This window comes from Heptranchias perlo, unplaced genomic scaffold (assembly GCF_035084215.1).
Source record: "Heptranchias perlo isolate sHepPer1 unplaced genomic scaffold, sHepPer1.hap1 HAP1_SCAFFOLD_47, whole genome shotgun sequence".
Lineage (NCBI taxonomy): Eukaryota > Metazoa > Chordata > Chondrichthyes > Hexanchiformes > Hexanchidae > Heptranchias > Heptranchias perlo.
In genome coordinates, this window is record NW_027139484.1 from 8,612,398 (window position 1) to 8,630,938 (window position 18,541).

Sequence of the window (18,541 nt, forward strand, 5' to 3'; positions counted from 1 at the left end):
GCCTTTACCCAGTAAACTATCAGAGAATCAGCACAGACCGGGGATCAGGGCCTTTACCCAGTAAACTATCAGTGAATCAGCACAGACCAGGGATCAGGGCATTTTCCCAGTAAACTATCAGAAAATCAGCACAGACCAGTGATCAGGGCCTTTACACAGTAATCTATCAGTGAATCAGCACAGACCAGGGATCAGGGCCTTTTCCCAGTAAACTATCAGTGAATCAGCACAGACCAGGGATCAGGGCCTTTACCCAGTAAACTATCAGTGAATCAGCACTGACCAGGGATCAGGGCCTTTACCCAGTAAACTATCAGTGAATCAGCACAGACCAGGGATCAGGGCCTTTACCCAGTAAACTATCAGTGAATCAGCACAGACCAGGGATCAGGGCCTTTACCCAGTAAACTATCAGAGAATCAGCACAGACCAGTGATCAGGGCCTTTACCCAGTAATCTATCAGTGAATCAGCACAGACCGGGGATCAGGGTCTTTACCCAGTAAACTATCAGAGAATCAGCACAGACCGGGGATCAGGGCCTTTACCCAGCGAACTATCAGAGAATCAGCACAGACCAGGGATCAGGGCCTTTACCCAGTAAACTATCAGTGAATCAGCACAGACCGGGGATCAGGGCCTTTACCCAGTAAACTATCAGTGAATCAGCACAGACCAGGGATCAGGGCCTTTACCCAGTAAACTATCAGTGAATCAGCACAGACCAGGGATCAGGGGCCTTTAACCAGTAAACTATCAGTGAATCAGCACAGACCGGGGATCAGGGCCTTTACCCAGTAAACTATCAGTGAATCAGCACAGACCAGGGATCAGGGCCTTTACCCAGTAAACTATCAGAGAATCAGCACAGACCAGGGATCAGGGCCTTTACCCAGTAAACTATCAGAGAATCAGCACAGACCAGGGATCAGGGTCTTTACCCAGTAAACTATCAGTGAATCAGCACAGACCAGGGATTAGGGCCTTTACCCAGTAAACTATCAGAGAATCAGCACAGACCAGGGACCAGGGTCTTTACCCAGTAAACTATCAGTGAATCAGCACAGACCAGGGATCAGGGCCTTTACCCAGTAAACTATCAGAGAATCAGCACAGACCAGGGATCAGGGCCTTTACCCAGTAAACTATCAGTGAATCAGCACAGACCAGGGATCAGGGCCTTTACCCAGTAAACTATCAGTGAATCAGCACAGACCAGGGATCAGGACCTTTACCCAGTAAACTATCAGAGAATCAGCACAGACCAGGGATCAGGGCCTTTCCCCAGTAAACTATCAGTGAATCAGCACAGACCAGGGATCAGGGCCTTTACCCAGTAAACTATCAGAGAATCAGCACAGACCAGGGACCAGGGTCTTTACCCAGTAAACTATCAGAGAATCAGCACAGACCAGGGATCAGGGCCTTTACCCAGTAAATTATCAGAGAATCAGCACAGACCAGGGATCAGGGCCTTTACCCTGTAAACTATCAGTGAATCAGCACAGACCAGGGATCAGGGCCTTTACCCAGTAAACTATCAGTGAATCAGCACAGACCAGGCATCAGGGCCTTTACCCAGTAAACTATCAGTGAATCAGCACAGACCAGTGATCAGGGCCTTTACCCAGTAAATTATCAGTGAATCAGCACAGACCGGGGATCAGGGCCTTTACCCAGTAAACTATCAGAGAATCAGCACAGACCAGGGATCAGGGCCTTTACCCAGTAAACTATCAGAGAATCAGCACAGACCAGGGATCAGGGCCTTTACCCTGTAAACTATCAGTGAATCAGCACAGACCAGTGATCAGGGTCTTTACCCAGTAAACTATCAGTGAATCAGCAAAGACCAGGGATCAGGGCCTTTACCCAGTAAACTATCAGAGAATCAGCACAGACCAGGGATCAGGGCCTTTACCCAGTAAACTATCAGAGAATCAGCACAGACCTGGGATCAGGGCCTTTACCCAGTAAACTATCAGTGAATCAGCACAGACCAGGGATCAGGGCCTTTCCCCTGTAAACTATCAGTGAATCAGCACAGACCGGGGATCAGGGCCTTTACCCAGTAAACTATCAGTGAATCAGCACAGACCAGGGATCAGGGCCTTCACCCAGTAAACTATCAGAGAATCAGCACAGACCTGGGATCAGGGCCTTTACCCAGTAAACTATCAGTGAATCAGCACAGACCAGTGATCAGGGCCTTTACCCAGTAAACTATCAGAAAATCAGCACAGACCAGGGATTAGGGCCTTTACCCAGTAAACTATCAGTGAATCAGCACAGACCAGGGATCAGGGCCTTTACCCAGTAAACTATCAGAGAATCAGCACAGACCAGGGATCAGGGCCTTTACCCAGTAAACTATCAGTGAATCAGCACAGACCAGGGATCAGGGCCTTTACCCAGTAAACTATCAGTGAATCAGCACTAACCAGGAATCAGGGTCTTTACCCAGTAAACTATCAGATAATCAGCACAGACCAGGGATCAGGGCCTTTACCCAGTAAACTATCAGTGAATCAGCACAGACCAGGGATCAGGGCCTTTACCCAGTAAACTATCAGAGAATCAGCACAGACCAGGGATCAGGGCCTTTACCCAGTAAACTATCAGAGAATCAGCACAGACCGGGGATCAGGGCCTTTACCCAGTAAACTTTCAGTGAATCAGCACAGACCAGGGATCAGGGCCTTTACCCAGTAAACTATCAGAGAATCAGCACAGACCAGGGATCAGGGCCTTTACCCAGTAAACTATCAGTGAATCAGCACAGACCAGGGATCAGGGCCTTTACCCAGTAAACTATCAGTGAATCAGCACAGACCAGGGATCAGGGCCTTTACCCAGTAAACTATCAGTGAATCAGCACAGACCAGGGATCAGGGCATTTCCCCAGTAAACTATCAGTGAATCAGCACAGACCAGGGATCAGGGCCTTTACCCAGTAAACTATCAGTGAATCAGCACAGACCAGGGATCAGGGCCTTTACCCAGTAAACTATCAGTGAATCAGCACAGACCAGGGATCAGGGCCTTTACCCAGTAAACTATCAGTGAATCAGCACAGACCAGGGATCAGGGCCTTTACCCAGTAAACTATCAGTGAATCAGCACAGACCAGGGATCAGGGCCTTTACCCACTAAACTATCAGAGAATCAGCACAGACCAGGGATCAGGGTCTTTACCCAGTAAACTATCAGAGAATCAGCCCAGACCAGGGATCAGGGCCTTTACCCACTAAACTATCAGAGAATCAGCACAGACCAGTGATCAGGGTCTTTACCCAGTAAACTATCAGTGAATCAGCACAGACCAGGGATCAGGGCCTTTACCCAGTAAACTATCAGAGAATCAGCACAGACCAGGGATCAGGGCCTTTACCCAGTAAACTATCAGAGAATCAGCACAGACCGGGGATCAGGGCCTTTACCCAGTAAACTATCAGTGAATCAGCACAGACCGGGGATCAGGGCCTTTCCCCAGTAAACTATCAGAGAATCAGCACAGACCAGGGATCAGGGCCTTTACCCAGTCAACTATCAGAGAATCAGCACAGACCAGGGATCAGGGCCTTTACCCAGTAAACTATCAGAGAATCAGCACAGATCAGGGGTCAGGGCCTTTACCCTGTAAACTATCAGTGAATCAGCACAGACCAGGGATCAGGGCCTTTACCCAGTAAACTATCAGAGAATCAGCACAGACCAGGGATCAGGGCCGTTACCCAGTAAACTATCTGAGAATCAGCACAGACCAGGGATCAGGGCCTTTACCCAGTAAACTATCAGAGAATCAGCACAGACCAGGGATCAGGGCCTTTACCCAGTAAACTATCAGAGAATCAGCACAGATCAGGGGTCAGGGCCTTTACCCTGTAAACTATCAGAGAATCAGCACAGACCAGGGATCAGGGTCTTTACCCAGTAAACTATCAGTGAATCAGCACAGACCAGGGATCAGGGCCTTTACCCAGTAAACTATCAGTGAATCAGCACAGACCAGGGATCAGGGCCTTTACCCAGTAAACTATCAGTGAATCAGCACAGACCAGGGATCAGGGCCTTTACCCAGGAAACTATCAGTGAATCAGCACAGACCAGGGATCAGGGCGTTTACCCAGTAAACTATCAGTGAATCAGCACAGACCAGGGATCAGGGCCTTTACCCAGTAAACTATCAGAGAATCAGCACAGACCGGGGATCAGGGCCTTCACCCAGTAAACTATCAGAGAATCAGCACAGACCAGGGATCAGGGCCTTTACCCAGTAAACTATCAGTGAATCAGCACAGACCAGGGATCAGGGCCTTTACCCAGTAAACTATCAGAGAATCAGCACAGACCAGGGATCAGGGCCTTTACCCAGTAAACTATCAGAGAATCAGCACAGACCAGGGATCAGGGCCTTTACCCAGTAAACTATCAGTGAATCAGCACAGACCAGGGATCAGGGCCTTTACCCAGTAAACTATCAGAGAATCAGCACAGACCAGGGATCAGGGCCTTTACCCAGTAAACTATCAGTGAATCAGCACAGACCAGGGATCAGGGCCTTTACCCAGTAAACTATCAGAGAATCAGCACAGACCGGGGATCAGGGCCTTTACCCAGTAAACTATCAGTGAATCAGCACAGACCAGGGATCAGGGCCTTCACCCAGTAAACTATCAGTGAGTCAGCACAGACCAGGGATCAGGGCCTTCACCCAGTAAACTATCAGAAAATCAGCACAGACCGGGGATCAGGGCCTTTACCCAGTAAACTATCAGAGAATCAGCACAGACCAGGGATCAGGGCCTTTACCCAGTAAACTATCAGAGAATCAGCACAGACCAGGGATCAGGGCCTTTACCCAGTAAACTATCAGTGAATCAGCACAGACCAGGGATCAGGGCCTTCACCCAGTAAACTATCAGAAAATCAGCACAGACCAGGGATCAGGGCCTTTACCCAGTAAACTATCAGAGAATCAGCACAGACCAGGGTTCAGGGCCTTTCCCCAGTAAACTATCAGAGAATCAGCACAGACCAGGGATCAGGGCCTTTACCCAGTAAACTATCAGTGAATCAGCACAGACCAGGGATCAGGGCTTTTACCCAGTAAACTATCAGTGAATCAGCACAGACCGGGGATCAGGGCCTTTACCCAGTAAACTATCAGAGAATCAGCACAGACCAGGGATCAGGGCCTTTACCCAGTAAACTATCAGAGAATCAGCACAGACCAGGGATCAGGGCCTTTACCCAGTAAACTATCAGAGAATCAGCACAGACCAGGGTTCAGGGCCCTGACCCAGTAAACTATCAGTGAATCAGCACAGACCAGGGATCAGGGCCTTTACCCAGTAAACTATCAGTGAATCATCACAGACCAGGGATCAGGGCCTTTACCCAGTAAACTATCAGTTAATCAGCACAAACCAGGGATCAGGGCCCTGACCCAGTAAACTATCAGAGAATCAGCACAGACCAGGAATCAGGGCCTTTACCCAGTAAACTATCAGTGAATCAGCACAGACCAGGGATCAGGGCCTTTACCCAGTAAACTATCAGTGAATCAGCACAGACCGGGGATCAGGGCCTTTACCAAGTAAACTATCAGAGAATCCGCACAGACCAGGGATCAGGGCCTTTACCAAGTAAACTATCAGTGAATCAGCACAGACCGGGGATCAGGGCCTTTACCAAGTAAACTATCAGTGAATCAGCACAGACCAGGGATCAGGGCCTTTACCAAGTAAACTATCAGTGAATCAGCACAGAACAGGGATCAGGGCCTTTACCCAGTAAACTATCAGTGAATCAGCACAGACCGGGGATCAGGGCCTTTACCAAGTAAACTATCAGTGAATCAGCACAGACCGGGGATCAGGGCCTTTACCCAGTAAACTATCAGTGAATCAGCACAGACCAGGGATCAGGGCCTTTACCCAGTAAACTATCAGTGAATCAGCACAGACCAGGGATCAGGGCCTTTACCAAGTAAACTATCAGAGAATCCGCACAGACCTGGGATCAGGGCCTTTACCCAGTAAACTATCAGTGAATCAGCACAGACAGGGGATCAGGGCCTTTACCCAGTAAACTATCAGTGAATCAGCACAGAACACGGATCAGGGCTTTTACCCAGTGAACTATCAGAGAATCAGCACAGACCATGGATCAGGGCCTTTACCCAGTAAACTATCAGAGAATCAGCACAGACCAGGGATCAGGGCCTTTACCCAGTAAACTATCAGAGAATCAGCACAGACCAGGGATCAGGGTCTTTACCCAGTAAACTATCAGAGAATCAGCACAGACCAGGGATCAGGGCCTTTACCCAGTAAACTATCAGTGAATCAGCACAGACCAGGGATCAGGGCTTTTACCCAGTAAACTATCAGTGAATCAGCACAGACCGGGGATCAGGGCCTTTACCCAGTAAACTATCAGAGAATCAGCACAGACCAGGGATCAGGGCCTTTACCCAGTAAACTATCAGAGAATCAGCACAGACCAGGGATCAGGGCCTTTACCCAGTAAACTATCAGAGAATCAGCACAGACCAGGGTTCAGGGCCCTGACCCAGTAAACTATCAGTGAATCAGCACAGACCAGGGATCAGGGCCTTTACCCAGTAAACTATCAGTGAATCATCACAGACCAGGGATCAGGGCCTTTACCCAGTAAACTATCAGTTAATCAGCACAAACCAGGGATCAGGGCCCTGACCCAGTAAACTATCAGAGAATCAGCACAGACCAGGAATCAGGGCCTTTACCCAGTAAACTATCAGTGAATCAGCACAGACCAGGGATCAGGGCCTTTACCCAGTAAACTATCAGTGAATCAGCACTGACCAGGGATCAGGTCCTTTACCCAGTAAACTATCAGTTAATCAGCACAAACCATGGATCAGGGCCCTGACCCAGTAAACTATCAGAGAATCAGCACAGACCAGTGATCAGGGCCTTTACCCAGTAAATTATCAGAGAATCAGCACAGACCAGGGACCAGGGTCTTTACCCAGTAAACTATCAGTGAATCAGCACAGACCAGGGATCAGGGCCTTTACCCAGTAAACTATCAGTGAATCAGCACAGACCAGGGATCAGGGCCTTTACCCAGTAAACTATCAGTGAATCAGCACAGACCAGTGATCAGGGCCTTTACCCAGTAAACTATCAGTGAATCAGCACAGACCAGGGATCAGGGCCTTTACCCAGTAAACTATCAGTGAATCAGCACAGACCAGTGATCAGGGCCTTTCCCCAGTGAACTATCAGAGAATCAGCACAGACCAGGGATCAGGGCCTTTACCCAGTAAACTATCAGTGAATCAGCACAGACCAGGGATCAGGGCCTTCACCCAGTGAACTATCAGAGAATCAGCACAGACCAGGGATCAGGGCCTTTACCCAGTAAACTATCAGTGAATCAGCACAGACCAGTGATCAGGGCCTTTACCCAGTGAACTATCAGAGAATCAGCACAGACCGGGGATCAGGGCCTTTACCCAGTAAACTATCAGTGAATCAGCACAGACCAGGGATCAGGGCCTTTACCCAGTAAACTATCAGTGAATCAGCACAGACCAGGGATCAGGGCCTTTACCCAGTAAATTATCAGTGAATCAGCACAGACCAGGGATCAGAGCCTTTACCCAGTAACCTATCAGTGAATCAGCACAGACCAGGGATCAGGGCCTTTACCCAGTAAACTATCAGTGAATCAGCACAGACCAGGGATCAGGGCCTTTACCCAGTAAACTATCATTGAATCAGCACAGACCAGGGATCAGGGCCTTTACCCAGTAAACTATCAGTGAATCAGCACAGACCAGGGATCAGGGCCTTTACCCAGTAAACTATCAGTGAATCAGCACAGACCAGGGATCAGGGCCTTTACCCAGTAAACTATCAGAGAATCAGCACAGACCAGGGATCAGGGCCTTTACCCAGTAAACTATCAGTGAATCAGCACTGACCGGGGATCAGGGCCTTGACCCAGTAAACTATCAATGAATCAGCACAGACCAGGGATCAGGGCCTTTACCCAGTAAACTATCAGTGAATCAGCACAGACCAGGGATCAGGGCCTTTACCCAGTAAACTATCAGAAAATCAGCACAGACAGGGGATCAGGGCCTTTACACTGTAAACTATCTGAGAATCAGCACAGACCAGGGATCAGGGTCTTTACCCAGTAAACTATCAGAGAATCAGCACAGACCAGGGATCAGGGCCTTTACCCAGTAAACTATCAGAGAATCAGCACAGACCGGGGATCAGGGCCTTTACCCAGTAAACTATCAGAGAATCAGCACAGACCAGGGATCAGGGCCTTTACCCAGTAAACTATCAGTGAATCAGCACAGACCAGGGATCAGGGCCTTTACCCAGTAAACTATCAGTGAATCAGCACAGACCAGGGATCAGGGCCTTTACCCAGTAAACTATCAGAGAATCAGCACAGACCAGTGATCAGGGCCTTTACCCAGTAAACTATCAGAAAATCAGCACAGACCAGGGATTAGGGCCTTTACCCAGTAAACGATCAGAGAATCAGCACAGATCGGGGATCAGGGCCTTTACCCTGTAAACTATCAGTGAATCAGCACAGACCATGGATCAGGGCCTTTACCCACTAAACTATCAGTGAATCAGCACAGACCAGGGATCAGGGCCTTTACCCAGTAAACTATCAGAGAATCAGCACAGACCAGGGATCAGGGCCTTTACCCAGTAAACTATCAGTGAATCAGCACAGACCGGGGATCAGGGCCTTTACCCAGTAAACTATCAGAGAATCAGCACAGTCCAGGGTTCAGTGCCTTAACCCAGTAAACTATCAGAGAATCAGCACAGACCAGGGATCAGGGCCTTTACCCAGTAAACTATCAGTGAATCAGCACAGACCAGGGATCAGGGCCTTTACCCAGTAAACTATCAGACAATCAGCACAGACCAGGGATCAGGGCCGTTACCCAGTAAACTATCAGTGAATCAGCACAGACCAGGGATCAGGGCCTTTACCCAGTAAACTATCAGAGAATCAGCACAGACCAGAGATCAGGGCCTTTACCCAGTAAACTATCAGAGAATCAGCACAGACCAGGGATCAGGGCCTTTTACCAGTAAACTATCAGTGAATCAGCACAGACTGGGGATCAGGGCCTTTACCCAGTAAACTATCAGAGAATCAGCACAGACCAGAGATCAGGGCCTTTACCCAGTAAACTATCAGAGAATCAGCACAGACCAGGGATCAGGGCCTTTACCCAGTAAACTATCAGAGAATCAGCACAGACCAGGGATCAGGGCCTTTACCCAGTAAACTATCAGAGAATCAGCACAGACAGGGGATCAGGGCCTTTACCCAGTAAACTATCAGTGAATCAGCACAGACCAGGGATCAGGGCCTTTACCCAGTAAACTATCAGTGAATCAGCACAGACCGGGGATCAGGGCCTTTACCCAGTAAAGTATCAGTGAATCAGCACAGACCGGGGATCAGGGCCTTTACCCAGTAAACTATCAGTGAATCAGCACAGACCGGGGATCAGGGCCTTTACCCAGTAAACTATCAGAGAATCAGCACAGACCAGGGATCAGGGCCTTTACCCAGTAAACTATCAGAGAATCAGCACAGACCAGGGATCAGGGCCTTTACCCAGTAAACTATCAGAGAATCAACACAGACCAGGGATCAGGGCCTTTACCCAGTAAACTATCAGTGAATCAGCACAGACCAGGGATCAGGGCCTTTACCCAGTAAACTATCAGTGAATCAGCACAGACCAGTGATCAGGGCCTTCACCCAGTAAACTATCAGTGAATCAGCACAGACCAGGGATCAGGGCCTTTACCCAGTAAACTATCAGAGAATCAACACAGACCAGGGATCAGGGCCTTTACCCAGTAAACTATCAGTGAATCAGCACAGACCAGGGATCAGGGCCTTTACCCAGTAAACTATCAGTGAATCAGCACAGACCGGGGATCAGGGCCTTTACCCAGTAAAGTATCAGTGAATCAGCACAGACCGGGGATCAGGGCCTTTACCCAGTAAACTATCAGTGAATCAGCACAGACCGGGGATCAGGGCCTTTACCCAGTAAACTATCAGAGAACCAGCACAGACCAGGGATCAGTGCCTTTACCCAGTAAACTATCAGAGAATCAGCACAGACCGGGGATCAGGGCCTTTACCCAGTAAACTATCAGAGAATCAACACAGACCAGGGATCAGCGCCTTTACCCAGTAAACTATCAGTGAATCAGCACAGACCAGGGATCAGGGCCTTTACCCAGTAAACTATCAGTGAATCAGCACAGACCGGGGATCAGGGCCTTTACCCAGTAAAGTATCAGTGAATTAGCACAGACCGGGGATCAGGGCCTTTACCCAGTAAACTATCAGTGAATCAGCACAGACCGGGGATCAGGGCCTTTACCCAGTAAACTATCAGAGAATCAGCACAGACCAGGGATCAGTGCCTTTACCCAGTAAACTATCAGAGAATCAGCACAGACCAGGGATCAGGGCCTTCACCCAGTAAACTATCAGAGAATCAGCACAGACCAGGGATCAGGGCCTTTACCCAGTAAACTATCAGAGAATCAGCACAGACTGGGGATCAGGGCCTTTACCCAGTAAACTATCAGTGAATCAGCACAGACCAGGAATCAGGGCCTTTACCCAGTAAACTATCAGAGAATCAGCACAGACCAGGGATCAGGGCCTTTACCCAGTAAACTATCAGATAATCAGCACAGACCAGGGATCAGGGCCTTTACCCAGTAAACTATCAGTGAATCAGCACAGACTGGGGATCAGGGCCTTTACCCAGTAAACTATCAGAGAATCAGCACAGTCCAGGGTTCAGTGCCTTTACCCAGTAAACTATCAGAGAATCAGCACAGACCAGGGATCAGGGCCTTTACCCAGTAAACTATCAGTGAATCAGCACAGACCAGGGATCAGGGCCTTTACCCAGTAAAGTATCAGAGAATCAGCACAGACCAGGGATCAGGGCCTTTACCCAGTAAACTATCAGTGAATCAGCAGAGACCAGGGATCAGGGCCTTTACCCAGTAAACTATCAGAGAATCAGCACAGACCAGAGATCAGGGCCTTTACCCAGTAAACTATCAGTGAATCAGCACAGACCAGGGATCAGGGCCTTTACCCAGTAAACTATCAGTGAATCAGCACAGACCGGGGATCAGGGCCTTTACCCAGTAAACTATCAGTGAATCAGCACAGACCAGGGATCAGGGCCTTTACGCTGTAAACTATCAGTGAATCAGCACAGACCAGGGATCAGGGCCTTAACCCAGTAAACTATCAGAGAATCAGCACAGACCAGGGATCAGGGCCTTTACCCAGTAAACTATCAGTGAATCAGCACAGACCGGGGATCAGGGCCTTTACCCAGTAAACTATCAGAGAATCAGCACAGACCAGAGATCAGGGCCTTTACCCAGTAAACTATCAGAGAATCAGCACAGACCAGGGATCAGGGCCTTTACCCAGTAAACTATCAGTGAATCAGCACAGACCGGGGATCAGGGCCTTTACCCAGTAAACTATCAGTGAATCAGCACAGACGCGGGATCAGTGCCTTTACCCAGTAAACTATCAGAGAATCAGCACAGACCAGGGATCAGGGCCTTTACCCAGTAAACTATCAGAGAATCAGCACTGACCAGGGATCAGGGCCTTTACCCAGTAAACTATCAGTGAATCAGCACAGACCGGGGATCAGGGCCTTTACCCAGTAAACTATCAGTGAATCAGCACAGACCGGGGATCAGAACCTTTACCCAGTAAACTATCAGTGAATCAGCACAGACCAGGGATCAGGGCCTTTACCCAGTAAACTATCAGTGAATCAGCACAGACCGGGGATCAGGGCCTTTACCCAGTAAACTATCAGAGAATCAGCACAGACGCGGGATCAGTGCCTTTACCCAGTAAACTATCAGAGAATCAGCACAGACCAGGGATCAGGGCCTTCACCCAGTAAACTATTAGAGAATCAGCACAGACCAGGGATCAGGGCCTTTACCCAGTAAACTATCAGAGAATCAGCACAGACTGGGGATCAGGGCCTTTACCCAGTAAACTATCAGTGAATCAGCACAGACCAGGAATCAGGGCCTTTACCCAGTAAACTATCAGAGAATCAGCACAGACCAGGGATCAGGGCCTTTACCCAGTAAACTATCAGAGAATCAGCACAGACCAGGGATCAGGGCCTTTACCCAGTAAACTATCAGAGAATCAGCACAGACCAGGGATCAGGGCCTTTACCCAGTCAACTATCAGTGAATCAGCACAGACCAGGGATCAGGGCCTTTACACAGTAAACTATCAGAGAATCAGCACAGACCAGGGATCAGGGCCTTTACACAGTAAACTATCAGTGAATCAGCACAGATCGGGGATCAGGGCCTTTACCCAGTAAAATATCAGTGAATCAGCACTGACCAGGGATCAGGGCCTTTACCCAGTAAACTATCAGAGAATCAGCACAGACCAGGGATCAGGGCCTTTACCCAGTAAACTATCAGTGAATCAGCACAGATCGGGGATCAGGGCCTTTACCCAGTAAACTATCAGTGAATCAGCACAGACCAGGGATCAGGGCCTTTACCCAGTAAACTATCAGTGAATCAGCACAGACCAGGGATCAGGGCCTTTACCCAGTAAACTATCAGTGAATCAGCACAGACCAGGGATCAGGGCCTTTACCCAGTAAACTATCAGTGAATCAGCACAGACCAGGGATCAGGGCCTTTACCCAGTAAACTATCAGTGAATCAGCACAGACCGGGGATCAGGGCCTTTACCCAGTAAACTATCAGAGAATCAGCACAGACCAGTGATCAGGGCCTTTACCCAGTAAACCATCAGTGAATCAGCACAGACCAGGGATCAGGGCCTTTACCCAGTAAACTATCAGTTAATCAGCACAAACCAGGGATCAGGGCCCTGACCCAGTAAACTATCAGAGAATCAGCACAGACCAGGAATCAGGGCCGTTACCCAGTAAACTATCAGAGAATCAGCACAGACCAGGGATCAGGGCCTTTACCCAGTAAACTATCAGTGAATCAGCACAGACCAGGGATCAGGGCCTTTACCCAGTAAACTATCAGTGAATCAGCACAGACCAGGGATCAGTGCCTTTACCCAGGAAACTATCAGTTAATCAGCACAAACCAGGGATCAGGGCCTTTACCCATTAATCTATCAGAGAATCAGCACAGACCAGGGATCAGGGCCTTTACCCAGTAAACTATCAGTGAATCAGCACAGACCAGGGATCAGGGCCTTTACCCAGTAAACGATCAGAGAATCAGCACAGACCAGGGATCAGGGCCTTTACCCAGTAAACTATCAGAGAATCAGCACAGACCGGGGATCAGGGCCTTTACCCAGTAAACTATCAGTGAATCAGCACAGACCAGGGATCAGGGCCTTTACCCAGTAAACTATCAGTGAATCAGCACAGACCAGTGATCAGGGCCTTTACCCAGTAAACTATCAGAGAATCAGCACAGACCGGGGATCAGGGCCTTTACCCAGTAAACTATCAGTGAATCAGCACAGACCAGGGATCAGGGCCTTTAACCAGTAAACTATCAGTGAATCAGCACAGACCAGTGATCAGGGCCTTTACCCTGTAAACTATCAGAAAATCAGCACAGACTGGGGATCAGGGCCTTCTCCCAGTAAACTATCAGGGAATCAGCACAGACCAGGGATCAGGACCTTTACCCAGTAAACTATCAGTGAATCAGCACAGACCGGGGATCAGGGCCTTTACCCAGTAAACTATCAGTGAATCAGCACAGACCGGGGATCAGGGCCTTTACCCAGTAAACTATCAGTGAATCAGCACAGACCAGGGATCAGGGCCTTTACCCAGTAAACTATCAGAAAATCAGCACAGACCAGGGATCAGGGCCTTTTCCCAGTAAACTATCAGAAAATCAGCACAGACCAGGGATTAGGGCCTTTACCCAGTAAACTATCAGAGAATCAGCACAGACCGGGGATCAGGGCCTTTACCCAGTAAACTATCAGTGAATCAGCACAGACCAGGGATCAGGGCCTTTACCCAGTAAACTATCAGAGAATCAGCACAGTCCAGGGTTCAGTGCCTTTACCCAGTAAACTATCAGTGAATCAGCACAGACCAGGGATCAGGGCCTTTACCCAGTAAACTATCAGAAAATCAGCACAGACCAGGGATTAGGGCCTTTTCCCAGTAAACTATCAGAGAATCAGCACAGACCAGTGATCAGGGCCTTTATCCAGTAAACTATCAGTGAATCAGCACAGACCATGGATCATGGCATTTACCCAGTAAACTATCAGTGAATCAGCACTGACCAGGGATCAGGGTCTTTACCCAGTAAACTATCAGTGAATCAGCACAGACCAGGGATCAGGGCCTTTACCCAGTAAACTATCAGAGAATCAGCACAGACCAGGGATCAGGGCCTTTACCCAGTAAACTATCAGAGAATCAGCACAGACCAGGGATCAGTGCCTTTATCCAGTAAACTATCAGTGAATCAGCACATACCATGGATCATGGCATTTACCCAGTAAACTATCAGAGAATCAGCACAGACCAGGGATCAGGGCCTTTCCCCAGTAAACTATCAGAGAATCAGCACAGACCAGGGATCAGGGCCTTTACCCAGTAAACTATCAGTGAATCAGCACAGATCGGGGATCAGGGCCTTTACCCAGTAAACTATCAGTGAATCAGCACAGACCAGGGATCAGGGCCTTTACCCAGTAAACTATCAGTGAATCAGCACAGACCAGGGATCAGGGCCTTTACCCAGTAAACTATCAGTGAATCAGCACAGACCAGGGATCAGGGCCTTTACCCAGTAAACTATCAGTGAATCAGCACAGACCAGGGATCAGGGCCTTGACCCAGCAAACTATCAGTGAATCAGCACTGACCAGGGATCAGGGCCTTTACCCAGTAAACGATCAGTTAATCAGCACAAACCAGGGATCAGGGCCCTGACCCAGTAAACTATCAGAGAATCAGCACAGACCAGGAATCAGGGCCTTTACCCAGTAAACTATCAGTGAATCAGCACAGACCAGGGATCAGGGCCTTTACCCAGTAAACTATCAGTGAATCAGCACAGACCAGGGATCAGGGCCTTTACCCAGGAAACTATCAGTTAATCAGCACAAACCAGGGATCAGGGCCTTTACCCAGTAATCTATCAGAGAATCAGCACAGACCAGGGATCAGGGCCTTTACCCAGTAAACTATCAGTGAATCAGCACAGACCAGAGATCAGGGCCTTTACCCAGTAAACGATCAGAGAATCAGCACTGACCAGGGATCAGGGCCTTTACCCAGTAAACTATCAGTGAATCAGCACAGATCAGGGATCAGGGCATTTACCCAGTAAACTATCAGTGAATCAGCACAGACCAGGGATCAGGGCCTTTACCCAGTAAACTATCAGTGAATCAGCACAGACCAGGGATCAGGGCCTTTACCCAGTAAACTATCAGTGAATCAGCACAGACCAGGGATCAGGGCCTTTACCCAGGAAACTATCAGTTAATCAGCACAAACCAGGGATCAGGGCCTTTACCCATTAATCTATCAGAGAATCAGCACAGACCAGGGATCAGGGCCTTTACCCAGTAAACTATCAGTGAATCAGCACAGACCAGGGATCAGGGCCTTTACCCAGTAAACGATCAGAGAATCAGCACAGACCAGGGATCAGGGCCTTTACCCAGTAAACTATCAGAGAATCAGCACAGACCGGGGATCAGGGCCTTTACCCAGTAAACTATCAGTGAATCAGCACAGACGAGGGATCAGGGCCTTTACCCGGTAAACTATCAGTGAATCAGCACAGACCAGTGATCAGGGCCTTTACCCAGTAAACTATCAGAGAATCAGCACAGACCGGGGATCAGGGCCTTTACCCAGTAAACTATCAGTGAATCAGCACAGACCAGGGATCAGGGCCTTGAACCAGTAAACTATCAGTGAATCAGCACAGACCAGTGATCAGGGCCTTTACCCTGTAAACTATCAGAAAATCAGCACAGACTGGGGATCAGGGCCTTCTCCCAGTAAACTATCAGGGAATCAGCACAGACCAGGGATCAGGACCTTTACCCAGTAAACTATCAGTGAATCAGCACAGACCGGGGATCAGGGCCTTTACCCAGTAAACTATCAGTGAATCAGCACAGACCGGGGATCAGGGCCTTTACCCAGTAAACTATCAGTGAATCAGCACAGACCAGGGATCAGGGCCTTTACCCAGTAAACTATCAGAAAATCAGCACAGACCAGGGATCAGGGCCTTTTCCCAGTAAACTATCAGAAAATCAGCACAGACCAGGGATTAGGGCCTTTACCCAGTAAACTATCAGAGAATCAGCACAGACCGGGGATCAGGGCCTTTACCCAGTAAACTATCAGTGAATCAGCACAGACCAGGGATCAGGGCCTTTACCCAGTAAACTATCAGAGAATCAGCACAGTCCAGGGTTCAGTGCCTTTACCCAGTAAACTATCAGTGAATCAGCACAGACCAGGGATCAGGGCCTTTACCCAGTAAACTATCAGAAAATCAGCACAGACCAGGGATTAGGGCCTTTTCCCAGTAAACTATCAGAGAATCAGCACAGACCAGTGATCAGGGCCTTTATCCAGTAAACTATCAGTGAATCAGCACAGACCATGGATCATGGCATTTACCCAGTAAACTATCAGTGAATCAGCACTGACCAGGGATCAGGGTCTTTACCCAGTAAACTATCAGTGAATCAGCACAGACCAGGGATCAGGGCCTTTACCCAGTAAACTATCAGAGAATCAGCACAGACCAGGGATCAGGGCCTTTACCCAGTAAACTATCAGAGAATCAGCACAGACCAGGGATCAGGGCCTTTATCCAGTAAACTATCAGTGAATCAGCACATACCATGGATCATGGCATTTACCCAGTAAACTATCAGAGAATCAGCACAGACCAGGGATCAGGGCCTTTCCCCAGTAAACTATCAGAGAATCAGCACAGACCAGGGATCAGGGCCTTTACCCAGTAAACTATCAGTGAATCAGCACAGATCGGGGATCAGGGCCTTTACCCAGTAAACTATCAGTGAATCAGCACAGACCAGGGATCAGGGCCTTTACCCAGTAAACTATCAGTGAATCAGCACAGACCAGGGATCAGGGCCTTTACCCAGTAAACTATCAGTGAATCAGCACAGACCAGGGATCAGGGCCTTTACCCAGTAAACTATCAGTGAATCAGCACAGACCAGGGATCAGGGCCTTGACCCAGTAAACTATCAGTGAATCAGCACTGACCAGGGATCAGGGCCTTTACCCAGTAAACGATCAGTTAATCAGCACAAACCAGGGATCAGGGCCCTGACCCAGTAAACTATCAGAGAATCAGCACAGACCAGGAATCAGGGCCTTTACCCAGTAAACTATCAGTGAATCAGCACAGACCAGGGATCAGGGCCTTTACCCAGTAAACTATCAGTGAATCAGCACAGACCAGGGATCAGGGCCTTTACCCAGGAAACTATCAGTTAATCAGCACAAACCAGGGATCAGGGCCTTTACCCAGTAATCTATCAGAGAATCAGCACAGACCAGGGATCAGGGCCTTTACCCAGTAAACTATCAGTGAATCAGCACAGACCAGAGATCAGGGCCTTTACCCAGTAAACGATCAGAGAATCAGCACTGACCAGGGATCAGGGCCTTTACCCAGTAAACTATCAGTGAATCAGCACAGACCAGGGATCAGGGCATTTACCCAGTAAACTATCAGTGAATCAGCACAGACCAGGGATCAGGGCCTTTACCCAGTAAACTATCAGTGAATCAGCACAGACCAGGGATCAGGGCCTTTACCCAGTAAACTATCAGTGAATCAGCACAGATCGGGGATCAGGGCCTTTACCCAGAAAACTATCAGAGAATCAGCACAGACCGGGGATCAGGGCCTTTACCCAGTAAACTATCAGTGAATCAGCACAGACCAGTGATCAGGGCCTTTACCCTGTAAACTATCAGAAAATCAGCACAGACCAGGGATCAGGGCCTTTACCCAGTAAACTATCAGAGAATCAGCACAGACCGGGGATCAGGGCCTTTACCCAGTAAACTATCAGAGAATCAGCACAGACCAGGGATCAGGGCCTTCTCCCAGTAAACTATCAGAGAATCAGCACAGACCAGTGATCAGGGCCTTTACCCAGTAAACTATCAGTGAATCAGCACTGACCAGGGATCAGGGCCTTTACCCAGTAAACTATCAGTGAATCAGCACAGACCAGGGATCAGGGTCTTTACCCAGTAAACTATCAGAAAATCAGCACAGACCAGGGATTAGGGCCTTTTCCCAGTAAACTATCAGAGAATCAGCACAGACCAGTGATCAGGGCCTTTACCCAGTAAACTATCAGAGAATCAGCACAGACCGGGGATCAGGGCCTTTACCCAGTAAACT